This window comes from Schistocerca americana, unplaced genomic scaffold, assembly GCF_021461395.2.
Source record: "Schistocerca americana isolate TAMUIC-IGC-003095 unplaced genomic scaffold, iqSchAmer2.1 HiC_scaffold_622, whole genome shotgun sequence".
Lineage (NCBI taxonomy): Eukaryota > Metazoa > Arthropoda > Insecta > Orthoptera > Acrididae > Schistocerca > Schistocerca americana.
Window position 1 is genome coordinate 23,710 of NW_025726371.1, and position 6,000 is coordinate 29,709.

Genomic DNA, 6,000 nt, shown 5'->3' on the forward strand with positions numbered 1-6,000 from the left:
CTCTCAAGTTGAGCTGTCCTCTCTACTTGAGCTGTCCGCTCAAGTTGAGCTGTCCTCCCAAGTTGAGCTGTCCTCTCAAGCTGAGCTGTCTTCGCAACCTGTGCTTTCCTCGCAAGCCGTGCTGTCCTCGCAAGCTGTGCTGTCCTCGCAAGCTGTGCTGTCCTCGCAAGCTGTGCTGTCCTCGCAAGCTGTGCTGTCCTCGCAAGCTGTGCTGCCCTCACAAGCTGTGCTGTCCTCGCAAGCTGTGCTGTCCTTGGAAGCTGTGCTGTCCTCGCAACCTGTGCTGTCCTCGCAACCTGTACTGTCCTAACAAGCCGTTCTCTCCTCGCAAGCTGTGCTGTCCTCGGAAGCTGTGCTGTCCTCGCAAGCTGTGCTGTCCTCGCAAGCTGTGCTGTCCTCGCAAGCTGTGCTGTCCTCGCAAGCTGTGCTGTCCTCGCAAGCTGTGCTGTCCACGCAAGCTGTGCTGTCGTCTCAAGTTGAGCTCCTCTCTCAAGTTCAGCTGCCCTCTCAAGTTGAGCTGTCCTCTCAAGTTGAGCTGTCCTCTCAAGTTGACCTGTGCTCTCAAATTGAGCTGTCAAGTTGAGCTGTACTCTCAAGTTGAGCTGTCCTCTCAAATTGAGCTGTCCTCTCAAGTTGAGCTGTCCTCTCAAGTTGAGCTGTCCTCGCAAGCTGTGCTGTCCTCGCAAGCTGTGCTGTCCTCGCAAGCCGTGCTGTCCTCGCAAGCTGTGCTGTCCTCGCAAGCCGTGCTGTCCTCGCAAGCCGTGTCGTCCTCGCAAGCTGTGCTGTCCTCGCAAGCTCTGCTGTCCACGCAAGCTGAGCTGACCTCCCAACCTCTGCTGTCATCGCAAGTCGTGCTGTCCTCGCTAGCCGTGCTGTACTGAGAAGCCGTGCTGTCCTCGCAAGCTGTTCTGCCCTCGCAAACTTTGCTGTCCTAGCAAGCTTTGCTGTCCTCGCAAATTGTGCTGTCTTCTCAAGTTGTGCAGTCCTCTCAAGTGCAGCTGTCCTCTCAAGTTGAGCTGTTCTCTCAAATTGAGCTGTCCTCTCAAGTTGAGATTTCCTCTCAAGTTGAGCAGTCTGCTCAAGTTGAGCTGTCCTCTCAAGTTGAGCTGTCCTCTCAATCTGAGCTGTCCTCGCAAGCTGTGCTGTCCTCGCAAGCTGTGCTGTCCTCGCAAGCTGTGCTGTCCTCGCAAGCTGTGCTGTCGTCGCAAGCGGTGCTGTCCTCGCAAGCTGTGCTGTCCTCCCAAGCTGTGCCGTCCTCGCAAGCTTTGCTGTCCTTGGAAGCTGTGCTGTCCTTGCAACCTGTGCTGTCCTCGCAACCTGTGCTGTCCTCTCAAGCCGTTCTCTCCTCGCAAGCTGTGCTGTCCTCGCAAGCTGTGCTGTCCTCGCAAACTGTGCTGTCCTCGCAAAATGTGCTGTCCTCGCAAGCTGTGCTGTCCTCGCAAGCTGTGCTGTCGCCTCAAGTTGAGCTGCCCTCTCAAGTTCAGCTGCCCTCTCAAGTTGAGCTGTCCTCTCAAGTTGAGCTGTCCTCTCAAGTTAACCTGTCCTCTTAAGTTGAGCTGTCCTTTCAAGTTGAGCTGTCCTCTCAAGTTGAGCTGTCCTCTCAAGATGAGCTGTCGTTTCAAGTTGAGCTGTCCTCTGAAGTTGAGCTGTCCTCTCAAGTTGAGCTGTCCTTGCAAGCTGTGCTGTCCTCGCAAGCTGTGCTGTCCTCACAAGCTGTGCTGTTCTCGCAACCCATGCTGTCCTCGCAAGCTGTGCTGTCCTCCCAAGCTTTGCTGTCCTCGCAAGTTGTGCTTTCCTCTCAAGTAGTGCTTTCCTCTCAAGTAGTGCTGTCCTCTCAATTTGAGCTGTCTTCTCAAGTTGAACTGTCCTCTCAAGTTGAGCTGTCCCCTCAAGTTGAGTTGTCCTCTCAAGCTGAGCTGTCCTCTAAAGTTGAGCTGTCCTCTCAAGTTGAACTGTCCTCTCAAGTTGAACTGTCCTCGCAAGCTGTGATGTCCTCACAAGCTGTGCCGTCCTCGCAAGCTGTGCTGTCCTCACAAGCGGTGCTGTCCTCGCAAGCTGTGCTGTCCTCGCAAGCTGTGCTGTCCTCGCAAGTTGTGCTGTCCTTGCAAGCCGTGCTGTCCTCGCAAGCCTTGCTGTCCTCGCAAGCCTTGCTGTCCTCACAAGCTGTGCAGCCCTCGCAAGCTTTGCTGTCCTCCCAATTTGTGCTTTCCTCTCAAGTAGTGCTTTCCTCTCAAGTAGTGCTGTCCACTCAAGTTGAGCTGTCTTCTCAAGTTGAACTGTCCTCTCAAGGTGACTTGTCCGCTCAAGTTGAGCTGTCCTCTGAAGCTGAGCTGTCCTCTCAATTTGAGCTGTCCTCTCACGTTGAACTGTCCTCTGAAGTTGAACTGTCCTCGCTAGCTGTGATGTCCTCGCAAGCTGTGCTGTCCTCGCAAGCTGTGCCGTCCTCGCAAGCTGTGCTGTCCTGGCAAGCTGTGCTGTCCTCGCAACCTGTGCTGTCCTTGCAAGCTGTGCTGTCCTCGCAAGCTGTGCTGTCCTTGCAACCTGTGCTGTCCTCGCAAGCTGTGCTGTCCTCGTAAGCTATGCTGTCCTCGCAAGCTGTGCAGTCCTCGCAAGCTGTGCTGTCCTTGAATGTTGTGCTGTCCTCGCAACCTGTGCTGTCCTCGCAAGCTATGCTGTCATAGCAAGCCGTGCTGCCCTCGCAAGCCGTGTTGTCCTCACAAGCTGTGCTGTCCTCGCAAGTTGTGCTTTCCTCTCAAGTAGTGCTTTCCTCTCAAGTAGTGCTGTCCTCTCAAGTTGAGCTGTCTTCTCAAGTTGAGCTGTCCTCTCAAGTTGAGCTGTCCGCTCAAGTTGAGCTGTCCTCTTAAGTTGAGCTGTCCTCTCAAGTTGAGCTGTCCTCTCAAGTTGAGCTGTCCTCTCAAGATGAGCTGTCGTTTCAAGTTGAGCTGTCCTCTGAAGTTGAGCTGTCCTCTCAAGTTGAGCTGTCCTTGCAAGCTGTGCTGTCCTCGCAAGCTGTGCTGTCCTCACAAGCTGTGCTGTTCTCGCAACCCATGCTGTCCTCGCAAGCTGTGCTGTCCTCGCAAGCTTTGCTGTCCTCGCAAGTTGTGCTTTCCTCTCAAGTAGTGCTTTCCTCTCAAGTAGTGCTGTCCTCTCAATTTGAGCTGTCTTCTCAAGTTGAACTGTCCTCTCAAGTTGAGCTGTCCCCTCAAGTTGAGTTGTCCTCTCAAGCTGAGCTGTCCTCTAAAGTTGAGCTGTCCTCTCAAGCTGAGCTGTCCTCTCAATTTGAGCTGTCCTCTCACGTTGAACTGTCCTCTGAAGTTGAACTGTCCTCGCAAGCTGTGATGTCCTCGCAAGTTGTGCTGTCCTCGCAAGCTGTGCCGTCCTCGCAAGCTGTGCTGTCCTGGCAAGCTGTGCTGTCCTCGCAACCTGTGCTGTCCTTGCAAGCTGTGCTGTCCTCGCAAGCTGTTCTGTCCTTGCAATCTGTGCTGTCCTCGCAAGCTGTGCTGTCCTCGTAAGCTATGCTGTCCTCGCAAGCTGTGCAGTCCTCGCAGGCTGTGCTGTCCTTGAATGTTGTGCTGTCCTCGCAACCTGTGCTGTCCTCGCAAGCTATGCTGTCATAGCAAGCCGTGCTGCCCTCGCAAGCCGTGTTGTCCTCACAAGCTGTGCTGTCCTCGCAAGTTGTGCTTTCCTCTCAAGTAGTGCTTTCCTCTCAAGTAGTGCTGTCCTCTCAAGTTGAGCTGTCTTCTCAAGTTGAGCTGTCCTCTCAAGTTGAGCTGTCCGCTCAAGTTGAGCTGTCCTATCAAGCTGAGCTGTCCTCTCTAATTGAGCTGTCCTCTCAAGTTGAGCTGTCCTCTCAAGTTGAGCTGTCCTCTCAAGTTGAGCTGTCCTCGCAAGCTGTGCTGTCCTCACAAGCTGTGCTGTCCTCGCAAGCTGTGCTGTCCTCGCAAGCCCTGCTTTCCTTGCAAGCCATGCTGTCTTCGCAAGCCATGCTGTCCTCGCCGGCCGTGCTGTCCTCGCAAGCCGTGCTGTCCTCGCAAACCGTGCTGTCCTCACAAGCTGTGCTGTCCTCGCAAGTTGTGCTTTCCTCTCAAGTAGTGCTTTGCTCTCAAGTAGTGCTGTCCTCTCAAGTTGAGCTGTCTTCTCAAGTTAAGCTGTCCTCTCAATTTGAGCTGTCCCCTCAAGTTGAGCTGTCTTCTCAAGCTGAGCTGTCCTCTCAAGTTGAGCTGTCGTCTCAAGTTGAGCTGTCCTCTCAAGTTGAATTGTCCTCGCAAGCTGTGATGTCCTCGCAAGCTGTGCCATCCTCGCAAGCTTTCCTGTCCTCACAAGCTGTGCTGTCCTCGCAAGCTGAACTGTCCTCGCAAGCTGTCCTGTCCTTTCAAGCCGTGCCATCCTCACAAGCTGTGTTGTCCTCGCAAGCTGTGCTGTCCTCGCAACCTGTGCTGTCCTCGCAAGTTGTGCTTTCCTCTCAAGTAGTGCTTTCCTCTCAAGTAGTGCTGTCCTCTCAAGTTGAGCTGTCTTCTCAAGTTGAGCTGTCCTCTCAAGTTGAGCTGTCCGCTCAAGTTGAGCTGTCCTCTCAAGCTGAGCTGTCCTCTCTAATTGAGCTGTCCTCTCAAGTTGAGCTGTCCTCTCAAGTTGAGCTGTCCTCTCAAGTTGAGCTGTCCTCGCAAGCTGTGCTGTCCTCACAAGCTGTGCTGTCCTCGCAAGCTGTGCTGTCCTCGCAAGCCCTGCTTTCCTCGCAAGCCGTGCTGTCTTCGCAAGCCATGCTGTCCTCGCCGTCCGTGCTGTCCTCGCAAGCCGTGCTGTCCTCGCAAACCGTGCTGTCCTCACAAGCTGTGCTGTCCTCGCAAGTTGTGCTTTCCTCTCAAGTAGTTCTTTGCTCTCAAGTAGTGCTGTCCTCTCAAGTTGAGCTGTCTTCTCAAGTTAAGCTGTCCTCTCAATTTGAGCTGTCCCCTCAAGTTGAGCTGTTCTCTCAAGTTGAGCTGTCCTCTCAAGTTGAGCTTTCCTCTCAAGTTGAGCAGTCCGCTCAAGCTGAGGGGTCCTCGCAACCTGCGCTTTCCTCGCAAGCTGTGCTGTCTTTGGTAGCTGTGCTGTCCTCGCAAGCTGTGCTGTCCTCACAAGCTGTGCTGTCCTCGCAAGCTGTGCTGTCCTCGCAAGCTGTGCTGTCCTCGCAAACTGCGCTGTCCTCGCAAGCTATGCTGTCCTCGCAAGCTGTGCTGTCCTTGGAAGCTGTGCTGTCCTCGCAACCTGTGCTGTCCTCGCAACCTGTGCTGTCCTCACAAGCCGTTCTCTCCTCGCAAGCTGTGCTGTCCTCGCAAGCTGTGCTGTCCTCGCAAGCTGTGCTGTCCTCGCAAGCTGTGCTCTCCTCGCAAGCTGTGCTGTCCTCGCAAGCTGTGCTGTCGTCTCAAATTGAGCTGCCCTCTCAAGTTCAGTTCCCCTCTCAAGTTGAGCTGTCCTCTCAAGTTGAGCTGTCCTCTCAAGTTGAGCTGTCCTCTGAAGTTGAGCTGTCCTCTCAAGTTGAGCTGTGACGTTGAGCTGTCCTATCAAGTTGAGCTGTGCTCTCAAATTGAGCTGTCAAGTTGAGCTGTCCCCTCAAATTGAGCTGTCTTCTCAAGTTGAGCTGTCCACTCAAGTTGAGCTGTCTGCTCAAGTTGAGCTGTCCTCTCAAGCTGAGCTGTCCTCTCAAGTTGAACTGTCCTCTCAAGTTGAACTGTCCTCGCAAGCCGTGCTGTCCTCGCAAGCTGTGCTTTCCTCGCAAGCTGAGCCGTCCTCGCAAGCTGTGCTGTCCTCGCAAGCCGTGCTGTTCTCGCAAGCTGTGCTGTTATCGGAAGCCGTGCTGTCTTTGCAAGCCGTGCTGTCATCGCAAGCCGTGCTGTCCTCGCAGGCTTTGCTTTCCTCGCAAGCTTTGCTGTCCTCGGAAGCTGTGCTGTCCTCTCAAGTTGTGCTGTCCTCTCAAGTTGAGCTGTCGTCTCAAGTAGAGCTGTCCTCTCAAGTAGATCTGTCCTC